This window comes from Accipiter gentilis, chromosome 9 (assembly GCF_929443795.1).
Source record: "Accipiter gentilis chromosome 9, bAccGen1.1, whole genome shotgun sequence".
NCBI lineage: Eukaryota > Metazoa > Chordata > Aves > Accipitriformes > Accipitridae > Astur > Astur gentilis.
In genome coordinates, this window is record NC_064888.1 from 10,619,968 (window position 1) to 10,642,566 (window position 22,599).

Below are 22,599 nucleotides of genomic sequence, written 5' to 3' on the forward strand. Positions count from 1 at the left end.
GAAGCCTTAGCAAACCTGTTTTAGGCAGTGTCTACAGGGAAAATAACAAGGTCTAATAGTATGCATTTTCTTGGTAAAGCACTTGGAGCTGAAAAGGACAAGTATTAAGTGTTATTTTAATTGTAAATGCATAGAAAGCAGGTGGGTAAGAGCAAGCGAGATGACATGCTTTGATGGGCAAAAATCCCACAGAGAAATAGTTCCATCTACTCCCTTTCCCTCTACACATCAGCTTAGGAGAGAACTCATATTTTCATCTGTCTCGATAGCGAAAACTTCTGTTCTTGCCCTTCCTCCACTCCATTTTAATAGACAGAAGGCTGGACTTCTGCTCCAGTAGACGGCAGAGGGCAGTGCAATGCAAGCAGCCGAAAGACGGCATGGTTTTAACCCTGTCATTTCTGCGTGTGTAACTCCTGTACGTGCCAAAACACCTTCCTAGGCATAGGTGGGGCTATGTCTTTTTGACTAACATACAGACCATTCGTCTCCTCACCCTGTCCTGTTTGCTTTGATGGGCCAGCCCCAAACGAAGCAATACTGATTTATTATTTTCAGTGAGTGGAACAACAGTGCTCAGTGGAAAGAAGCAATCATCTGTTCGGAGGTGGAGGAAGTAAAACAGATATTGATAACCTCAACTGAAGAATCTCTATAACTTGAACTGGAATAATTTAGTTGTTTTCCCTTCTCGGTCTCTGTGACAGGCTTGTCTTGTTTCAGCCAGCTGTATTTATCATTCAGCTCACTTACTGCTCAGGTCAGAAATCCACAAGGGATATGGCAGCTAAAGACTAAACGCACAAATGTGTTTGCAACTCCAAGCCCTTGTAGAAATCTTTAACTGCTCTTTCAGTGCACAAACATACCCTGCAGAGAAAAGCCTGCCTGCCTGGGAAGAGGTGTTCTCTTCACTACACTGCAACAGTTTGCTGTGCTCGTGGTCACTTTTGGAAAATTACTCAAGAAGAATGTATGTGTATTTTCTTTCCTGTCTAATTGTGAATAAACTTTACTGTATGTAGCATAGATTAATCAGAAATCGCTATTGCTATCGGGTCGTCAGTTTTCGGTGCGCTTTAAATGAGCCTGATTTCTTGAGCATACTTTTGTTGCATATATATATATATATAAAAACCCCAACAATTACTCACTTGTAAGGTTCCTTGAATTTAGTATCTAGTAGGTAACACTTCCTCAGACCTTCAGCAATGGAAGCTATCACTTGTGTTGCCTGCTTATACTACCATATTTCATTTCCCAGCAGTCTTGGTTGTCTGTTGGTTTGTTAGGATTTGCAATTTGATATGCAGAGGTTATAGCAGTGAGCAGCTCCACTGCAGTAAGCCTTCCATTTTGCACAGGAGGAGGTTTTTACATATGAACATGTTTGAGAACTTGGTTTAATTTGCTTACCACTGAGAATGCACTGAAATCTTGTATGGGTATTTGATGTGGAACAAACTGGGGAAAAAACTTAATTATTTGGATTTTATTTTTATAAAATATGAGGCCTGTTGTGATCACATCAAATTAAAGATAACATTTCTACAAGTAGGGCGAGTATGAATTCATTAATTAAATGTTACAGCCCTGAATTAGGATGGATACAAGCAAGAAATTTTTCAGGGAATTAAATTAATTATGTACTAGACCTGGGGCTTTACATTGTGACTTGTTTGTTTGATTTGTAGCTCGGACAAAACTTGGACTCAACTGTTTTTTCTAGCAGTTCTAGTACATAAGAAAAAGGTTCTTAATGACCCCTAAAATGCATAAAAAATTGCAACTGTTTGAAAACTTGCCTTTGAACCTTCAAGTAAATTGAGTCTGTGTTAGCCTGTTACCATGTTCTCATACAACTTTTGCTTTTTAGTACTTATTCACAAAAATTTTCCTAGTCCCTCTTCTCTGAAAAACTGGTATTCTTATTTTGACCTGTAGCAAACAAATCACTATTAAATGACAATTTACATTAATTTTAACAGTAAGCAATCAGGGCTTTATACCTGTAGAAATACAACATGGTACTTGGCAAACGTGGTGGCTATTGCTAGATCTGTGTGATCTTCTTAGTATAGTAGTACTTTGCACCATCACTGAAGAATAATTCATTTTTTTCAGACTGCATCCAGCAGAGGGAGTTTTTTGGTCTTTCTTTTTTAAAGTAATGGCTTTTTCTCCTATGTTCCACAGGTGCTATAATATGAGTTATCATTGGTATGTACCATTTAAGCATGAAGAACAGGAAGGCAGTGCTGACTTATGCCATTATAAAAGGTTTGTCAGTAGCTCTTGCAGGCTGGAAGGAAGCTGCATTGCTGAAGCTGTGTGAGAAAGCTGTAACATCAAATCTTGTAAAATCTCTTGGAGGAAGGACTGGCCATGCAATCAGCATGTTTGCCATGCAGCAGAATACAGTGCAGGCTTGCCTGAGACTGCAGTAACTTCAAGACAATGAGGAGAACAACTATGTTAATAACTATATCTGTCCCATCTAAATGACAGTGCACGGTAGCTGAAAAAATAAATCGGCTAGGGTTGGTGCTAGTTTAGGCACCTGTTAACCACATCATGTTCCAGCATGTATGTGTCTCTTGTTTCTATTTCCCTTTTCTGCCCTTGCAAAATGAATCATGGACAACAGGGCAGAGCTCACAAAGGCAATTCTTTTTGAACTTCTAAAGGAAACAGATGCAGAAGGATGCATCTGTTCTGCATCTATGGATGCAGAAGGTACCTAGCCATTCTGGAACATCATCGTATGTATGTGTATGTATTTTCTAACAAAAAAGAGCAGTAGAAGGTTCATTTTACTATTTTCTGTCTTGCCAGCTGTATCATACTCAAGGTGATACTGGTGCAGGGTCTGGAAGAAAAGATTCAGTTCTATCTACTGAAGTATTTTGACCCAATTTCCAGAAGGCTGTTGCTTCTCCTTTGACATCTCCAGTTCTACTACAGACCTGATCTGTCCTGTCAAAGTTGGGAGAATAGAGGATTGAAACAGCTGGGATTCTACAGCTCTGCAGACATGACCATAGCGGTTTTTTCCTTTGTCTTTTTTTTTTTTTTTTTTTTTCCCCTAGGATGTCTTCATATATGGACACAGACTCTTGCCTGCTATGCATCTCCACAGTCCCCCTAGCTGTTTACAGATGTGGATTTCTTTTACTTGTAGTTATATAGAAGTGTATCAGCCCAGTAACTTAAAGCATTCTGGATCTTTTCCCTTCCTCTCTTTTTTTTTTTAAAGCTATCTGCAGACAATTTACTTAGCCCAACTTTTCATATCCACATTATTTTACCTGCTTTTCCTGCCAGTCCTAGATTACATTTGGTCTTGGCACTTATTTATTTGATTATTGGTCACTACTTCCTTGTTCCTCTCTTCTATAGTGACCCATGGGCATTACTGAGTTTGTTTTTTTCATTGTGTAACTACAGAGGACACAAGCCTTTCAACAGCAGAGTGCAGACTGACAATGAATTAGCCTCTTCCTAGTGGAACCAAGGCAATCACTTTTCAGTCCTGAGTCTGCTCCTCAGAGATGCTTCCTTGCTGTCAGCCTCTGTGCTATCAAAGGTATGGGAATAACTAGTTCTCCTCAGCTTTAGGGTTTGGGTTGTTTTGCGGAGAAATGAAATGAACACTGTCTGAGTTATTTCAAGTGAGCTATTGGTAAGTCTCTTCAAAGCTGTAGCTTTTATAAGGATTCCACCTCTGTTTTCTTCCTCTAATTTGCTCCGCTAAAACACGCGTGATCTCTCATCACACCTTTGGCGCTTGCGTGTGTTCTGAGTAACTGCAGCTGAGCCTGCTGCTGTAGTGGGGAACCTGAGTGAGATCTGCTGGAAACACGCAGCCCTGAATCTAGTACTAGGCAGCTGCCCCAGCTGCTGGTAGCTGTGTGCAGTGCTGTGGCGCTTTTTTTTTGCCTTTTTTTTTTTTTTTTTTTTTTTTTTTTTTTTGAGCGGGGGGGTAACGGCCATGGGTCAAACAGGCCATTTCCCAGAATGGACCATTTATTCAGACGTGTTTAGTTGGTTTGTTGGGTTCCTTGAGTTCTTTTGCTGTTCTGTTTGTTTTGTGGGAATTTTTCTGCACAAAGCGCAGGTGCCTTCCTACGGTGATGGAAGGTACGTGGAAATCTCCGGCTGTTTACCCAGGTGTTGAATGTCATGCAGACTTTCTTATTTGCCTATTCAGCAGTCGTTAAGTTGAGGTTGGGCACACGCTAGCGCTTTGGCTTTCTGTTGGTTGCGACGACCGCCTGTCACAACGGGCCCGAGGAGTCTGGTGCCACTGAGTGTGACCAGCAGGACCAGTGCCGCGGAGTACGGAAAACTCACTCCCACAGCCCAGGGGGGTCTCTTGATTTTACGCTTCTGTGACCTTTTTCTGGGCGGTCCGTGGGCTGATGCTTTTGCGGAGGCTGTGGCTTTGCCTAAGGCAACCCCGAGAGTTCTGTGGTCCCTGGGAACGTGTTAGGCCTTGTTAGACCAGGAGGGAACTGCGCAGCAGAGTGAGGTCGAGGCGGCACCGTTTTGGTGCAAACTTACACATCTCTGAACACTTCTGAAAGGGGAGTTGTCATCGGTAGGCAATACACGGGGGGAGGGGACGGGCCCCAACCACCTCCCCCTCGGCGTGGAGTTTGGGAGGTGCGGGGGGCTGGCGGGATGGCCGCTCGCGGGTCAGCGCAGCTTGTGCTTCTCATGCTAGGCCGGGCCGGGCCAGGCTCCGCCACAGGGCCGGGAGGGACTGGGGGAGCTGGCTGGGCCCCCAACGCGCCCTCCCCGCACGGCGGCCTAACGGTCGGTGATGGCCGCCACCCCGGTGGCCATTTTGCGTGTGCGCCTTTGGAGACGAGAGCCGGGCGGTGTGCTGGGGCCGCTCTGAGGGCGGGAGCTGGGGTCTGGGGGCTCTCAAGGGGTGGCGGCGGGGGGAACCCCGCTGCGCTCTGGAAAGAGCTGTAAATAAACGGCTGCTGGTGGTCCTAGGGCTTCTGGAAGAACTGCCACAGGCCCACGGTCTCAAGGTGCGCGGTGTTTGGTGCAGGGGTTTTTAAGCTAAAACGTACGGCTGACACACCTGGTGTTGAACCAGGCTACGACAACCCCATTCTTGGAAAGGAATAGCAGCGTGTGTTACTGTATGTGGGTGTGATTCATGCGGGGTTTGAAAGGTGCAAAGGGTTTCTTGGCACTTTTAAGTGGCTGTTACTGTTCTCCTCTAAATATTGGAAATGGCGGGGGAGGGGGGGAAGTTGCTCAGTTCTGAAAAAGAAAATGGTTTTCCTTTTCTTGTGCTGGTGCTTCAGATGCTCCACGGAAGCCAGTTCAGTTTCCTTCTAAGAGCATCAGTCATTCAGGTGACATTTGTATTTATTTCACCACCAGCTAAATAGGACCTTACGGGCTCTTGAAGAGCTTACCAATGTGAGCGCCCTGATCAAAAGATGACACTTTTCCCCTGTTTGGGTGCCAGCACTTTGTTTGAGCCACGCAAACTGCTGAATGTCAGACTGGATGGCAGACTTGGAGTTTTTGCTGGTGTATCTCTGGGGGTGGAGCTGTAGACAAAATTCTGACCCAGCATCAGCCACCTGTGCTTCAGTGGATTCAATTCTGCAAACGAGTGATCTGGTGTATGCAATATAGCTGATGTTGGGTGTCCTAAAACAGAAGGCAGAATAATTCCTACCTAATGTGGGTGTTCAATGGACTTTCACTCTGTATTTGCATGTAAATGTTTTTGCGTCGTGTTATTTGCTCATGTAATGGCCTCATTTTTTCCTCCTTTCCACAAGATTCTGCCACAGAAAACCAAATGCATTTTATTTCTCAGCTACAGCGAACTTGCTTACTACTGTCTGATAGCTTATTACCACGTTCTGTCTGTTAAACTTATGGATGCAGTCGCTTTCAGGTAGTTCCATGGGCTGTGGTACCAAATGCTTTGCTAAAACCCAAAAAGGTGTTATTTTTGATAGTGCTGGTGATCTTATGGACGAACATCAAGGGTGATTAATGCATCTTTCGTAAACACTATCTCCTACTGATCTCTTTGTGCTTCTGCTTCTGGCAGAATAAAAGTTTCCGCTGAGATTCCTGCTTCAGCTGGTGCTCCTTTGGGGTCTGATAAGTGTGAGGCTCCTAAGCTAGTGCTCGTTATTATTAATTAAGGAGCAGGTCTATTCTTGGCAACCTGAGGCACAGCTTCATGAATCAAATGCTAACTGTGCTGAGATGATCAATGAGGAGAGGGGTCTGTTGCTTTGTAAAACCAGAACCGATGGTTTATAATATAGTGACTTTTGAGTTATTTTATTTGTAAGTTAATTGCTATATGGTCAGCCTCAAGAGGTGTCCAGAAGCTTCCGCTTTCTCTTGACAATTTTTGCCCTATGATTGTCCTTCACTTCCCATTTGAATGATTGGGAGACAGATGCGTGGTTTTTAATTGGTTTTTAATTCTTCTCAGCTCTGGGAGGTGGTGACTGAACAGATCTCCAGTTTATTTATTGATCTCTGTTCACAGCTCTGAATGATTATTTTAGCAGCCTTAATTGCTGGTTCTTCTCCTCTCTTATGCAGGAGGCTAACATTAATTTTATTTTATTTTTTAAGAATTAATAGAAAACAGTAAGTAAAACAGCAGCCGAGAATTTTGAGATGGCGCTCAGCTGAGTTCCCTTCTGTCTTTTCTAAAAGCTGTACTCAGGAATGAGCACAGCTTGTATGAAGAAGCCAAGGGCTAGTCACTTCTGGAGCAGAGAACCGAAGGATCGGATTGTAAATTCAGGCTGACTAAGCAATTGCTGAAGTTCCTCTACCAGAAGGTTTTAACATCCTTCCTAATAGACTGTAGTGGCTTCTGTACATGCTGTTTATCCTGTTGCAATTTGAGACCCATAAAGCTGATACCTGAAGCTCATTTTGAACGTTTGCAGAGCAGTATTTTCTCAACAGAACTGCAGTTAGACTGGATGCACTGTTCGGAGGGGCTGAGAAGTGTTGGCTTGCTTTTTCAATCCATATTATTCCCTGCCTTTTGTTGGGGGATTGTTATTGCTGGCTGGTCTTGCAGAGTGCAGGGTGTGCAAGAGCATGCTGTAAAGATGAAAATGAAATTATTTGCATTGTTTCTGGATGCATTCCTATGTTTGACACGGACTGAGTTAGTCCCTCTCCTCCACTACTTAGCAGTTTTATAGGCTGTGTGTTGAGTCAGGGCAGCTGGATCTGCCAGGGCTACCAATTCTACCTCAGACCTCTGGGCCTGATCACCTATAGCAAAATGGCTGCTGTCCTGGAGATGGCATGGGTTCCTGTGTGCCACCCTTCCAATTATAACCAGTTTCAGGGTGTTGAGTTGCCATCAGTGTCTCTGTTCTTGCCCAAGTGCACTTTAGACACCAGCCATGGGTATATTTCAGGAGGGAAAAAGCACGCTGTTGGAAGTCAGTCTTGTACAAGAGTCTTTGAGAGCCTTTTGAACATTGTACCCTACCTTTTGGGAGAGTTGTAAGGAAAGAATCTGAGAAGTGGGGGGAAGATATTCAATATGGACTTTGCCCATCCAGAAAGTTGCAAAGATTTTCCTTGCCATCAACAGCGCTCTAGTTGTGTGGGTGACCAGCTGTACCTACCTCTTGCTTGAATGGGAAAAAGAAAAGGCAGATAGGAGATCCCCCCACTTTCACCAGTAATTGTTTTCTTGGGTTGAGAGCAGCAGGAACATGCTGCTGTGTTGGAGACCGGCTGTGTTAGTGAACAGAATTTAGTGAAAGCGAGCAGCTCCTGCTGCACTGGGCCAAGCTGTGTCACTGTTGGCATGAGCTTGGTAATTAAATCTTGGAGGAGCAGCGAAGTTGTTTCCACCCCTCGTGCATGTAGTAATTAAAAGACCTTGTAATTAATGGAAACTGGGGAGGGAAATCAACTGGAACCTGTCAATTTGAGCTCTGTTTTGATGGTGAAGATTTACACAGCGAAGCAGCTTGTTTCCTTTTACAGCTTCCATAGGTCAAAGCTTTACATGACCCTATGAATAACATGTGAGGCTTTGCAGCCGTATTAGACATACTCTCCTTGTTTAACCAGGGGGAAAAAACCTGAACTCATTAAGTAAGGTGAATGATCCTAGGTCTTTCATTTTACCTGTAAGTATCCAAGACTGCCACTCTAGTGATAGCAAGACCTACGTGTTTGTGGAGGGGAGGGAATCCTTGATTTAAGTACATATATATATTTCCTTGGCAATGAGAAAAGCCTACTAAAATAATAATTAAAATAAACCCAGTAACTTCCTCCCCTCATTAAGACTGCAATGCAGAGCACTCAGAATTAGGAAGCTGTCTCAGTTGGTTGCCTGTGTAGTCTGTTAAGTGGTGTCACACATCTTTTTCTCTGTTGTGGAGATACTGCAAGGCTAGTCTCACTGAACAAAATTCGGCACTTCTTTAATACTGAGAGTTCAGATCTCTCTTACCTCACACTTTTAACCCCTGTGCAGAATGTGAAATTACTGGCTGCCTCCTGGGCTTTCTATGGAGCTTGTTGCCAGGGTCTCATCTTGGAACATATTTAGGGAGCTTCAGAATCAAATATAAGGACCGTTGCAGAATCAGTGCTACAGTTATTTTTCTGTACAGTCTGGCCAACATTATCCTTCCTCTTTTTCTGATTGTGTGAAGTATACCTGCCTGAGAGAACTTACATCTGAGACAGAGCCAAAATCCCCTTTTTTCACTGTTAGATTGTAGTGAGTGAGAAAATTGGAAGGAGTTCAGAGAATGGAAACAAGGTTGAGCAGGCCTCGAAGGAGAGAGCCATAGCAGAGACTGGGGGCCAGGATTCTGCAAGCACTTCTGGGAAGCTACTTTATGTCTGTGAAGGCATACAGGTTAAATAGATTTAAGGGGATAGGAGTCTGAAGTGTGTGCAAGTGTATGCATGGGTGCATTCTCAAAGGGACATAAACATATGTGACACTGAAAGGAGCCGGGGTAAAGCTGTACAAATATGTGGAAAGTGTTATCATCAGACAAAGAGAAAAGTTTTTTTTGAATGATACTGATTTGACTGTGAATTGGAATAATATGCAAAGTGAAATTATCTTTAGGAATACCTATTTCTACCTGTATCTTCAGCAGCAGCTTAACTGCCAGGTGACCAGGTAGTTGTTGGTTGACCTCTACTAGTTGTCAGTAGAATTTTTATGCTGAAAACTGATAGTACGCTAACAAGCAGGTACACCTACTGTCTTTTAGTCCCCTGGTCAGCACTGGTGCGTGTGCATTGGGCAAAAGCTGAAGATCATGCAGAGCATTGTGTTGTCCCTTGTCTTGCAATATCTGCAGGAGCTATGAACTGGGAGGAGCAGCTACTATGGTTAGTCATTGTGGGGGACAGAAATTCCAGATGCTGCTCCTTCCTAACTTTTGCAGAAAAGGCTGTGCAACAGTAAACCTGGAGAGAGATCAAATGTAGCTTACAAGCGCCCTACACCTTACATTTCTTTGTGAGTAGCCGACTCCACTGCGAAGGAAAATTACTGTCATCTGATACCTGAGGAAGTGATGGGAGGAATCATCCCTTACCTACAGCCCATCAGCCCATGCTGAGCCAGGCTCACTTAATGAGATACATCAGCAAATCCTCAGACTGTCTCATAAACTGGCTTGGTCTAGTTACTGTGTGTATTGTGCTGGCTGGTAATAGTGTGGGAGTGGGATGTGATTTTTTGTTTATTCCTGTTCAAACAGGGATTTGCTTTTAGTTGCACAGATTGTGTTTAACAAAAACACGTATAAACAGGTTCTGATCAGTGACATCTGCACCAGCAGTATTAGGGCAAAGTGAGTGCTTTGTATATTTATTGAGGCAATGCTGCTTAGGTCTTAGATCTCTAATTCTCCCCTTTTTGACTGGATTTCCTTTATCTGTGCTCTAAGCAAAACTCTAATACTGTACTTCTTTGGCTTGCATAGCCATTATGTCAACAGGTATGAGTTTGTTTCCTGTTCTTCAGGCAAATCTGTTCTTTCACAGGGACAGTAATTGCATTAACCAGAGATCCTCCTTCTTTCCATAAAGCACACAAATGTTTACTTTCTTGTGATAGAAGCATTAAATTGAAAATGCTTTTTGAGGTTACTAATCATGATCTATGTATATCTTTTACAGGCACGTGTTCTCTGTTGTATGGCTGGGAGAATGTGTTCTGTCAGGCCTCTTTCTGTTTGTGGTTTGGATAGTCTCCTCCTGTCCAGTCCTCTTCAACCAGAGTGGAGTAGTTTGAACTGTTTTTTCAGAGGAGGCCAGACTTGTTGCCATTAGCGGTTTGTGTTGATTACTGTGCCACTGACCTTCATTTAGACAGAAAACTCGCCATTTGAATCAGAAATGCAGATGTATTTTAAACTGTTGCTGCCCTGATTAAATTGCTTCTACAGGTCCATAGTGTCTGTCATACCTCAGAGTGATTTGCTTTCAAACACCTGTTACAATTCTGCTGACAAGGTTGGCAGAAAAACTGCCTGGAGTCCTTATCCCAGAATTTCTCTGCCATTGAAGATATCTGTCGCCTTCCACTCATGGTTGAACTAGAGTTTAGAAATCGCTGTTAAAAAAACCCTAAGAGTTTTTTTGCTATAAAATGACCGTGAAACCTATGTCTCATTTTGCATATTTTCGTGGGTTTCTTCCTTTCTGGTAACAGAGGAAAACAAATTCCTCATGTCTGTAGGACCTGTAGCTTGCTGGTGCAAATTGCTTCTGTGTTGTTGGGAATCATTACTGGCCTTCTCAGCAGGTCCTTGAACAACTGATAGAATAACCAACCATCTTTGCCAGAGTGGCCATGGTGAGACCTCTGTTATGATCTTTCCAGGAACCTGCTTCTGTAACAATGAACCTGAATTTGCCCTTCAATGCACATTTTTAAAGTTTGTTCTCAGCAACCAGAGGTCTACATCAATCAGGAGAACTGATCTACAAACAGGTTAAGAAAATAACTGAACTGTACCGACAAGAGGCAAATGAGGCTCCAAGGCAATGAGAGGAAGAACGTAGGCATTGCCCAGGAGCATATAGACATGTCTATATCTGAGATAATGACCTTGTTAAAATGGCATGTCACTTCTCCGGGATTTAAAAAGTGTTGTATTGGAAGCTCTTAAGTGACTCTGAAGCAAGATCCCAGAATAGTCTTAGCCAAGACATGTATTGCAGGACTTCCAGCTGCTGATTTGCTGCCCGAGGTGTTTGGAAGGTCCACCCTCTTTTGGCAGCTGCTTAGGCAGTTTCACAGGCCAAGTGTAAAAATGCATGATGCAGTGGGCAAAAAGCTGGCAAAAACCCCGAATCAATCTGTCTTTGAAGAACAGAATAAACTGCTGCTTTGGAAGTTTCAGTACCTTTTCCCACATCTGGGAAGGTTAGCAGAAGAATAGGGCCCTGTGTAATGAAACATGAAGGGGAGCTGCCAGGCTCTTCCTCAGGGTCTTTTTTGGAGCTGCTGGGTGACAGCCAAACTTTGCTCTTGTATTCCTCCTGTCCCCTTTCCTGCTCGAACTGTTTCCCCATTCCTCAGGCTCCCCTCCCTCCTGCCAGTTGCTGAATTGCAGAGAGGCACTGGAACATTTCACAAGTAGCTTTCAAAGCCTTTTTAGGGATTTTAACTGCTCACTTCCTGCTGTTCCTAATGGAGCCAAGCAGCTAAATCCTGAACTTGAAAACCTGAAAAGGTCAAGGGAAGTTAAATTCCAGGTATGTGGTGTTCCAGGATTGTGTCTGTGCACAGCAGGAACAACTGTGACAGTGTGTTTAGTACACAAAATGCCTGTCTACTGAGCCTTTCCTTAAGCGTCTCTGTGGTACTAACGTATTAGCATGGCCATCATTCATCGTGGTGCTGAAAACAGCAAATTTGCAGGGCCAACATTGGTGCAATCGCTGTGGGAAGAGGTTGCATGACACAAGTTTATGCAGGTAGACTTAGTCCTAGCAACTACTTGCTGGGCAATCTTTGATCTCCACTTTTGAAAACAACTGAATATGGATTTGCTTTCAGCTTGGTTTTCTAACTGAAAAGTGTCTTAGCCAAATACGAAGTGAACCAGAGAGACCTCAGCTACTGAATGAATGAATGGCAGAGACTGTTTCTTGGTATAAGCTGGAAGAGAAGTTTTCTAAGGGGAAGAACGTTTACAGGCTAAATCTGTACCTCATTAGGATGGAGTAACTTGATTGGAGCAGCACTTGAATACATCCACTAGGATTTTATGTAAAAGGATCAAGTAAGACAGATTACTTCACTGAAGTATCCCTAAATATTTTAATTTGCTAAGTGTTTTTAAAAGAATTACCTTAAAATTGCAGGTTGAAATGATTCCTATGAGTTTTCTCTCCAAGTTGTTAAAAAAAAAGTAATGCCATCTGTTTCAGCCAGCTACTGCTTTTAGCTGACTAAAACATTACATTGTGATGTATGCCTCATTTTGCAATCCTAATTAGACTACTGAAAGAGTTAATAGACATCTATTTCAGAGGCTGCTTTTAACATTTTAATTTTAATAGAACTAAGTTAAACCTGTGTGAGGTGAGGTGTACTTACCACCATAAGGTAACCAAAGCAGCCTGCAAAGTGCTAGTAAATTGTCGTGGTTTAACCCCAGCCAGCAACTAAGCACCACGCAGCCGCTCACTCACTCCCCCCCGCATCCAGTGGGATGGGGGAGAAAATCAGGAAAAAAAGTAAAACTCCTGGGTTGAGATAAGAACGGTTTAATAGAACAGAAAAGAAGAAACTATAATGATAATGATAACACTAATAAAATGACAACAGCAGTAATAAAAGGATTGGAATGTACAAATGATGCACAGGGCAATTGCTCACCACCCGCTGACCGACACCCAGCTGGTCCCCGAACGGCGATTCCCGGCCCCCCCCCCCCCCCTTCCCGGTTCCTAAACTAGATGTGACGTCCCATGGTATGGAATACCCCGTTGGCCAGTTTGGGTCAGGTGCCCTGGTTGTGTCCTGGGCCAACTTCTTGTGCCCTGGCTGGGCATGAGAAGCTGAACAATCCTTGACTTTAGTCTAAACACTACTGAGCAGCAACTGAAAACATCAGTGTTATCAACATTCTTCACATGCTGAACTCAAAACATAGCACTGTACCAGCTACTAGGAAGACAGTTAACTCTATCCCAACTGAAACCAGGACATAAATGTTTATAGAATTTTCCCTGTGCTTGATACTACGAATCTTTTCATGTTTGTGTGCGATTCATCTGCGCTCAGTTCCATTTTGACAGGTCAAATCTTGTGATTGACACTGTATGACCTTCTCATCTCTGAAAGCTACTCACTGATTTTCTTCTGGATTTTGAATACTCGGGTGCTTCCAGTGATGTCTGTGGTTGATTTTGTTATTGTTCTCAGTCCTGAATTAAAAAAAAGTGCTAGAAGCTTATTCCATCTTGATGGTGTATTTTTATGTGTATACAGTTTGTTCTGTTCATGGACTTCACAGAACTTAATGGAAATAAGTTGTTATATTCTCTCAAAGAGGGGGACAATTAAAGGAGGAGGATGCTGAAGCACTTTAGTTACTACTAGATATAAAGTCAGCAGTATTTCTGGACCACAACTCAGGCATTTTCAGATATATTACTAGTGGAGTATGTTGTATATTTGTTGCCATTCTGAAATCATGAGGAGGACTTTTATAAAGAATGATAAGACAGAAGATAGTAGCTTTATTTAGTCTATCAGCCATGCGCTTTTCTTAAAAGAAAAAAATGTGTTGCTGCTCTTAGGTTTCACATAGCTTGATTCCAGGTACAAACCAGATAGAGATTTAATAATGTGTCAAAGTAATATGCCTGAACAAGGTCAAAGTGTCAAAATAGGAAATGTTCATTTTTAGTATTCAACTAATCGCCCCTTAACAGCAAGCTGCTGCTGATATGCTCTTCCATTCATAACAAGAAATTGTTATTCAGTCTCCATGGGAGGCAGTTGAGGGACTTGGAGCTGAGCACCCAACCAAACAAAGAGGTCAGGGCTTTACAACTCTGCCATTATCACTGCATCACCCTGTGGAACAATAGTTATAACTTAGTCTCTGTGTGAGCTGCATACATATGCTTCTAATTTGCCTCTGCTATTTAGTCCTGGATGTGGTGCAAGATATTGACTATGGCATAAATTGTCTGTTCTCCAGTCCAGGAAGTACCTGTTACCATGCTTTTAGCTGCTGCCACCACTGTCACGGCTGAACCATGTGTCAGGGCTGACAGCACATATGGGCATTGTCAGACACATCTCTCAAATGGCTTCAGATGCATGGGTCTACTTTCCCTTCTCCAGAGGTTATTTTACCATTCTTCAACCAGTGTTCTCTGTTTTCCCTGAGTTTTGTTTCCATAAACTAAACCGACCAAATTATGCTCAGGGATCCAGGCTTGCTGATTAATTTTAGATTGTGAAAAGCTCTCAACTGAATAAAAGCCCTAACAGCATTTTGGACCATTCCCTTGAATTTCAATCTTAACTGTGGAGTGGCTGCCTTAGAGGATTACGACTGTGATACACCAAACTTACCACCTTTAGATTACTGTCTTAAGTGATTAAGAATTGAGCCTTTGTCAGTAATGAATCTGCTTTGCTGTATGAGACCTGGGTCCATCTGCTGCTTTGACCTGTGACCTGTGCCAATCCTTTCATGGATGGTTGTTTGCAGCTTAAACCTGTCTTTCTGATCAGTGCAAATTCTGCCTAATGCACCATTTCTTTCATACTTCAGCATTTATGCTGCTGTGATGAACAATGTCCTTAATTCCAAGTTAATGAATCGACGTTAATGAGTACTCATTGTCCACAGATGCCCACACTCCTACGGCAGGTGGAGAGAACAGTCACTTAACATCCCAGTGGCCACAGGAGGCACAAGGGAGTTTTGCTTGTCTACAGCTTGTTGTTGGAAGCTTCCCAGAATATTCTCTTTTCTTGCCTTGAGTTGACTCTCCAGCACTTCTTTGTTGTGTCTTTCTTGAAACAGCTTTCAGCTTGCATGTGCTGTTAAAGCACGTGGGCATCTGACACACATTCAGCAGCGGCCCCTGTTTGCTTTGTGAGATTTTTTTGGCTCTTAAGCTGCTCTGTGCCTGAGGTTGGCTTTCTGTCTCTTACTGTAGTCTGATGATCATTGTAGGGAACTGCTGCAAGGGAATTCTGGGTTTGCAGGAGTGTGTGTGAGAGCTTAACGCTACTTTCGTAGCTTTGGAAATGGGACTGTGTGGGAGATACTGCCAAGAAAGATGAGAAATCTGCACCTAGAGCTATGTCTAAAGGATCGGAGGGAGTGCCCCGGCAAGACATGGGCTTGTGGGACTGAAAGTTTAGGTGCAATATGAGACAGTGTGGCAAGGAGAGATCCTCAGCATGTTCGAAACAACCTTTTACAGCCTAACAGATGATATAGGAAGGCACTTGGGAGAAATTAAAAGCACAATATATAAAAACAGAGAGCACTTGTGCTGGTTTTGGCTGGGATAGAGTTAATTTTCTTCATAGTAGCTAGTGTGGGGCTATGTTTTGGATTTGTGCTGAAAACAGTATTGATAACACAGGGATGTTTTAGTTCTCACTGAGCAGTGCTTGCACAGAGCCCAGGCCTTTTCTGCTTCTTACCCCTCCCCACCAGTGAGTAGGCTGTGGGGGGCACAAGGAGTTGGGACGGGACACAGCCGGGGCAGCTGACCCTGACTGACCAAATGGATGTTCCAGACCATAAGACATCATGCTCAGCATGTAAAACCGGGGGGGAAAGGAGGAAGGGAGGGGTGGATGTTTGGAGTGATGGCATTTTGTCTTCCTGAGTTAACGGTTACATGTGATGGAGCCCTGCTTTCCTGGAGATGGCTGAACACCTGCCTGCCGATGGGAAGTCCTGAATGACTTTTTTTTGCTTTGCTTGTTTGTGCGGCTTTTGCTTTATGTATGCAGCCTCCAAGGAGGCCCTCAAAAATTGCCTATGCAATTGCCAACCTGTTGAACTGTCTTTATCTCAACGCACAAAATTTTCCTCTTTTTTACTTTTCCAATTCTCTCCTCCATCCCACTGCAGGGGGGGGAGCGAGTGAGTGGCTGGTGATGCTTAGTTGCCGGCTGGGGTTAAACCATGACAGCACTCTAGTTCTTCATTAGTATGAAACACCATTCACAATCTTTGTCTCATGCTTTGCATGAAGGTTTAGTACACGTCTCAGTCTGTGGTGCTAGGACTAACAGTGACAACAGTGTTTTAAATACTTGCCTCTCCTTGTTTTAGCAGTAACCACTTCCTGGAGTAAGAGGTCATTTCCCTCTGCAGAAACAACACTTTTTCCAACAACACTAAAAAACGCTTTAGACTTCTGGGTGCCTGTTGAGAAAAGGTAAATCTCTCTGGGTTTTATTTTGAGAGATTTCTGTTCGTGTGCTTTTCTGTCCTAACAACCTGGGCTGGGCTTGAAGAATGAATGTGCATGATCCAGTCCCACTGACTTGCAAAGAAAGACCAATTTACCAGGTTTTAAAAACGTAGAACTGTGAAGCTTTTGCTGTCCTTACTGAGCTGTATTAGCAATTATCTGAGTAATTCTGCAGTTTTGGCCTCATCTTCTGTGCCCCCGGATCTTCTGAAATCAGCTTAGAGGAGACTTCAGAGAGGCAATGTTAAGAACTGCCTTGTAAATGTAAGTGTGTAGTCAAAGCATGCCTTAGTCTGTTCACTCCTCCTTCCCTTCTGGGGAAAGAGAATAGAGCTGAGCAGCAGCAGTGGTGGAAGTGAACACTTCTAAATGAAGAGCAGTTATGAAAATCAGTGTTTAAAGGAAGGTGGACAGTGGGCACAGTGGGACTTGACTGACTACATCTTACATACCACAGTTTTGTAGGTCATTCAGTGTGTATTGATTGGCAAGAAGTAGTCTCTGAGCTGAGTGGATTTTTTTCTTTTCTCATTTTCAGGTTCGTATTTATTATTGCAATAACAAAGATTGTGAGAACAACTTATAGATGTCACTCCATCAGAGTGAAGCCAGAAAGGGTCTTTATTACTCTGTTTTTCTATGTGTTAATGTAGCAGGGAGACTGTTTCAGGCACCTGAAGGCTCCTTGCAGTTGTGCAGCAGCTGGGACTGGACCCAGTTGTCCTCAGCTTCTAAATTAGCCGTGCAGCAAGGGAGCTGGAGGAATGGCCCTGTCAGCTGTATGACTGGCAGGGACTGCATGGCACTGCTTACCTCTGATTGCACAGAGGACTGACAGCAGGGTCAAATGAGCCAAAAGCGCTGTTCCCTGGGCTGTCATTCTTGTTTGCAAGCAAACACAGACTAGCCATAACAGTCTTTTTCTAAATGCTGCCCTCCCAATGTTTTTCAAGATGTTTATTTACTTATTTTGGCCTACAGTGCCTAAGAAACAGTACTGTCTTCCAGAGAGAAATGCATCACAGAAGGCTCTATTCATTGGTAAATCAGAAACTTTTCTCTACCAGTTGCTTTAGATTTGTCTTTTTTTTTTTTTTTTTTTTTTTTACTGGCAGTGTGAGAAAGTGTTATTTGGAAATAATTTGGTCCTTTGAAAGTAGGATGAGAAGTCCTGCGTATTTAGGAGTTGTTTTAAAAGACTTTCTGTGCTCTGCTGCTCTAATGTAACCTTCCTTGTTTAGTAGTGCTCTTTTTCCATGTGACTTATCTTTGAAATGCATTGTCAATACTAGTGGTATTGGTGTTGTGTTGGGATGTTGCAAAAAACTCTGGCTGTTAGATATCCTGAAAATACCCTTACCTGTGATTTGAACTAAAGTTGATACTAAGAGGAACAGATGAAAGTCTTTCACTTCTGCATATTTATTTAGATTTTCATGGTGGGGGTACACACTGTAATAGCATTTGCTTCATGTTCTCCCTAGGCTCTTCTTGTGCAAATATGTGAATGACAGTTTGTATTTTAGACTTATCAAACGATAATTTTTTATTTGCTGTGGGAAGTGGAATGAGAACCACACATAATTTTAAACTTTACTTGATACTTTTTAACCACGCTTGCAGTTTATCATCAGGCAATGGCAAATAAATAAAAAGTTATCTTTGTATGGGGCAGCAGGGATGGGTGTGTAGATCAGTATTTTTCATCTGTTTTTCAGGCTTCTCAGCACTCAGTCACACTCAGTGTTTTGGAATGCTGCTCAGTATTGGGTTTTGGGCCCCCCTCCCCCCCCCATCATTTTCATAACAACATCTAACATTGTTTGACAACAGCATTTATCTTCAAGCATCCTGCTTTTGTCCCATCATTGTGCTGATAGGTTCAACCCATGTTTAAGTCCCCTCTGCTAATATTAATGACAGATTTCATTTCTGTGGAACTGCTCTGGATGCTGGAAGAAATACGGGTGGAAAATGGCAAAACTGATGTTCCCAGCTACGTTTTGCTGAGATGTGCTCAAATTGCTTCTGTAGCACTCGGAACCAGGACTCAGTAGAAGACAAAAAGGAAAAGGAGGTGTGCACACATGTAGGTATGAGAGTGGGCCAGAATCTGAGGACACCTGGAGTTAACAAACATTATATCTGCAGGCTTTGCTTCTAGATGTACATTTTTTGACCTTTGCCTTAAGGAGTGTTGGAAGACAGAATTCTTGTTACTTGAGAGGATTTATTTTTGTCTTCATTTTATCACTTAATGGGACAGGAGGAAGTTCACAATTGTTTTTGCACCATAACTGTCTTATCTCCCTGTCAACAAAATTCCTGTGTCTTATTTTGGCCCTTCCTTTGTTGTAGCTCTGCAAATGTTCCTCTGCTGGGGAAAAGAGAAACCTTGGACTTGTGTTTATGTTAAAGGTTTTGTTTTACATTTGCACTGGCCTTTCTGTATGGAATTCTCTACTCTTTCTGCTCTAAAATGCCAGCATTTTCCTTTCCTTGAAATTGTCTCTTCTGAAGAGCATTTTGCAATGTTACGTATAAGAATGCTACATAAAATTAAATGGTATTGTATTGTCTCAGACTATTGTTTGTCTTGCAGCTCAGGCCAGGTTATATTCTGACTAGGACCAAGGCAATTACATGAGAATCTGGTGCTCACTGTATAGTGTTATATTTTATAGTAGGCAGAATAATAGGCTCAACCTTCTGCCAAATGCCCTTTCTTTACCACACCCTTCTTCTCTCCTTCTGTTTGTGTAAGATTAGTGAAGTATAGAGAATGTTTAATTAAGTTTAATTGCATGACAGCTTAAAAGTGGGAAGGTAATTACTCATTTAATTATTGTGCTGCTTCATGCTTAAACTGTGTGTATAATTGCTCTTTTTATAAGGACACTCAACTTTGCAAGCTTGCATGAAATTATAACAGCCGCATACCTTTTGCTCCTGTTTAAAGTGAAACTAAGCAAGTAACATCTGTAAAACAAGAGAAGTGCATTCTGTTACTCCAGGCATTCTCTGTTCTCTGTTCAGTTTTGATGGTGTCATCCTCCTTCCATGACATTTTTGTACTGGGAAGGACTGTAACATTAATCATATTTAAACACATAACCCATTGTCTTTTGCATATTTTTCATTAACAGTTGTAGAACACGTTGAGAACTTGGGATTGCAGACGTGCCAGTGTAAATTAGTATTTCCTACACTATCTGCCTTATTTTCTACAGTGGCAACCCAATAAATCACAGAATTCGATTGTGTGAAACAGTCAAAGGTGAAGTGACTCCTAGTTATGAGTGCTGATAGAAGGAGACTTTTCTGGCGTGCATAAGGGCTCTCAAAGGTATCTAAACAGTTGCCCTTCTTTGCAATAGTCCGTTTCTCTACTGCCCTTACTAGTACTAGCAGTAAGGCTAAGATACTGAGTTTTTGACAATCCAATAACTCCTGGAGCAGCTAACCATGATGTCCAAAAGATGATTTCCCTGTAGAAGTCACTGGAGTGGAGCGAAGCAGAGCAGTGAAGGAGAAAGCCAGCTATTCAAACACAATCATTTTTGTAATTGCAAGGGGACTCAGTCTGAGGTAGTCTCAGGCTCTATAAGATTATTTTTTGTTTAAATAGCAAACAGTTAGATGATGTGAAATCCCAGTGCAAAAAGTCCCTCTGTAGTCATTAGGCAAGCAAAAGAATTTCCCTAACTCTCTCAAGGTTACTGTCAAATTAATTTCTGTATTGATGAGTTCTCTTACCTTTCCCAAGTGAAAGGGAATAGGTGTGTGTGTATTGGCAGGGGGTCATTATGGTAAGTTAGTGCTTTTCTTTGTTAACCCTGATGTGACACATCTGAATTAAGCCAATGCCAGTACCGTGTGATACCTCCCTGCCAGAGAACTAAAAGGCTCAAACTGCACAGGCCCAGAGGACTGCACGTGTCTGGATTGGGGCTTCTCTCCAGTCTATAGCTATCCTGGTTACTGCCTGTGTCCCTCCAGGCATTTTTCCTCCTTTCCGGGGTAAGGACACCTGGAGTAATTCAGGCCTGTCCTCTCGTAGCCCCTGTGGGATCTCTCTCCTGTGCAAGGGAGATTATTCCTTGTCACTGTGAGTGGCTTTCAGCCTTCCCTTCCTCTCAGTAGCTATACCCCCGTTAACTCTCCGCATGTCCTCCGAGCCTTGGGTACTTACTCCCACAGCTTCTCCACCTTTTCAGCATTCCTCCCGCAGTTCAGGCTTTCGTTTCCAAGTTCGTACTTGAAAGAGATGATTTGGCCTTTCAGTAACCCTGTTACCATTCAGACCGTATACTTGCCGTTGTGTATCCTATGGCTGTTATGGAAACTTTTGTCAGCAGGGTAAGGTTTAGCCATAAGGCAGTAAGCACATTTGTGGCTAAGAGCACTGGAGTAAGACAGTTTTAGTCAAAATACATGACATTTTTTCTTGCCTAGTCTTTTTACTACGGTCAGTGTCAGTGGGGAAAAAACACATGCTGTTTCCACTCAGGAAAACAAAAGAGAGCCAAAATTCATGCTTGGGTATTTCAGCTTTTGTCAGAAGCTTGAAAGACCCACGGTTACATATTGCCCAGTGGTAAGTAATTCTTACCAGTAGGTCTGCCAAGGGGGTGAAGTGGTAGGATTTAGAGGGTGGTGACCTGAGAAAACAAGTTGCTTTGCATGGTCTGGAAAAGAGAGTGGGAAGTTAGTGTTAAAAATGGGATGGGGAAAGAGTTCCAAACTCAGCAACACTCCTGATGTTCAGGCAAGGAAACTACTGCTTTGCACTGGGCCATGCCAGCCTCTGATGAGCTCCAGAGAGAAGCATTCTTGCTAGGGCAGCTCCATTTAAGCACTGACTCCTGGTGCCACATGATATAGCCGGTTCTCTGCTCCCTGCAAGTCAGCATCTCCCAGCTCACGATGGGGTTCTCGAGAGCTTTGTGGAGAGAGCTGCTTTGTGCAACGAAGCAAATACCCTGTCTTCTCTAAGCCTGTCAGCTTCTGAGCCAGCGGAGCCTGAGCCTAAAGGTAGGGCCTAGCAGAGCATGTTTACAGCCTAGTACTGCTGTTTAATCCATGTTACACTTTTACTAAGAGAAACTACAAGGAGGAATAGACTGGAGCAGAACAGACAGACTCAGCTGTGGCAAAATTAATTTTTTACTTTATTTTTAATCACCTGGAAAAAAGCATAGCCGCAAGGCATGCAGATGTGTGGGAGCAAGAGAAGCTGTGCTTAGCTGATGTTGAGGTAGTGATATATATCAGGCAGAATTGACCAAAATGAGTGAAATATGAATATGTTGACATTAATGCTGAATTAAACTTATATGAAGACTGTTTTGGGAATAATGGAGTCTTCATCTGATGAGTGCCAGATGAGCTTGATTTTCTTCTACAAGCTGCCACCTGAACTTCCTCTGCTGTGATTTGGTTGTTAATTTCGAAAAACAGATAATGAAATGCTGATTTCATTAGCTGTGTGGCCTGGGGATTCATAGTGTTTGGAAAGTTCTGTTGACCATCCCAAGGCTGCAGTTCTCAGAAGTTGGACGTTTTATTGGTACTTAAGTGGTCTCTGCTGTATTTAAAAGGAGCTTCTTTCTCAAGGTACAGCCATATATCTAAAAAGTAGCTATGGGAAATAGACATTGCCTGGTATGGGCTGATACAAAAACAATTATAGGTAAAGAGCAATAGCTGGAAACGTGCTTGAATGCTTTGCTAAAGAAAGACCCGAATCCTCAATTTGACTTGTTTGAACAAATGGATTTGGGTTTGGTTTTTTTTTACAGAGGGAAAAATAGTTAAAATCTTTCTTAATTGGTGTTTTTGCAGATAATAATAATGTCACAGTGTCAATAAAGCTAATAAGGGTATTATACTCCCCAGATACTTTTTTTGATCAGAAGTTCTGTTGGCAATTGTGGTTTTTTTTGATAAAATGTGCTAATCTTATGGGCTTTTTCTCCCCATTCAGGTTTTTTTGTTGTTGTTGTTTAGTGCAAAGAACAAATGCTCACCTCAGTCTTGAGTAGCAACAGGGCAACAGTAATTTTTATTTCTTTTCCCAAGGAAATTAAAATCTTCTGTTATGCTTCA

The 22,599-nt window shown here is 42.7% G+C and overlaps 1 long non-coding RNA gene across 18 annotated transcripts in view; it reads left to right on the forward strand.

The window, feature by feature from the left end:
- Positions 1-16,318: 16,318 nt before the first annotated feature.
- The window catches only part of LOC126042508 (uncharacterized), a 134,467-nt gene continuing 128,186 nt past the window's right edge, over positions 16,319-22,599 (forward strand). For 16 of the 18 annotated variants that reach the window (XR_007507193.1, XR_007507195.1, XR_007507180.1 and 13 more), the window contains exon 1: positions 16,319-16,455. This is a non-coding gene — a long non-coding RNA (uncharacterized LOC126042508). Of the gene's footprint in view, positions 16,456-17,322; positions 17,533-21,386; positions 21,526-22,599 lie in introns of those variants that run through there. The other 2 variants (XR_007507181.1, XR_007507184.1) reach the window with 2 other exon arrangements.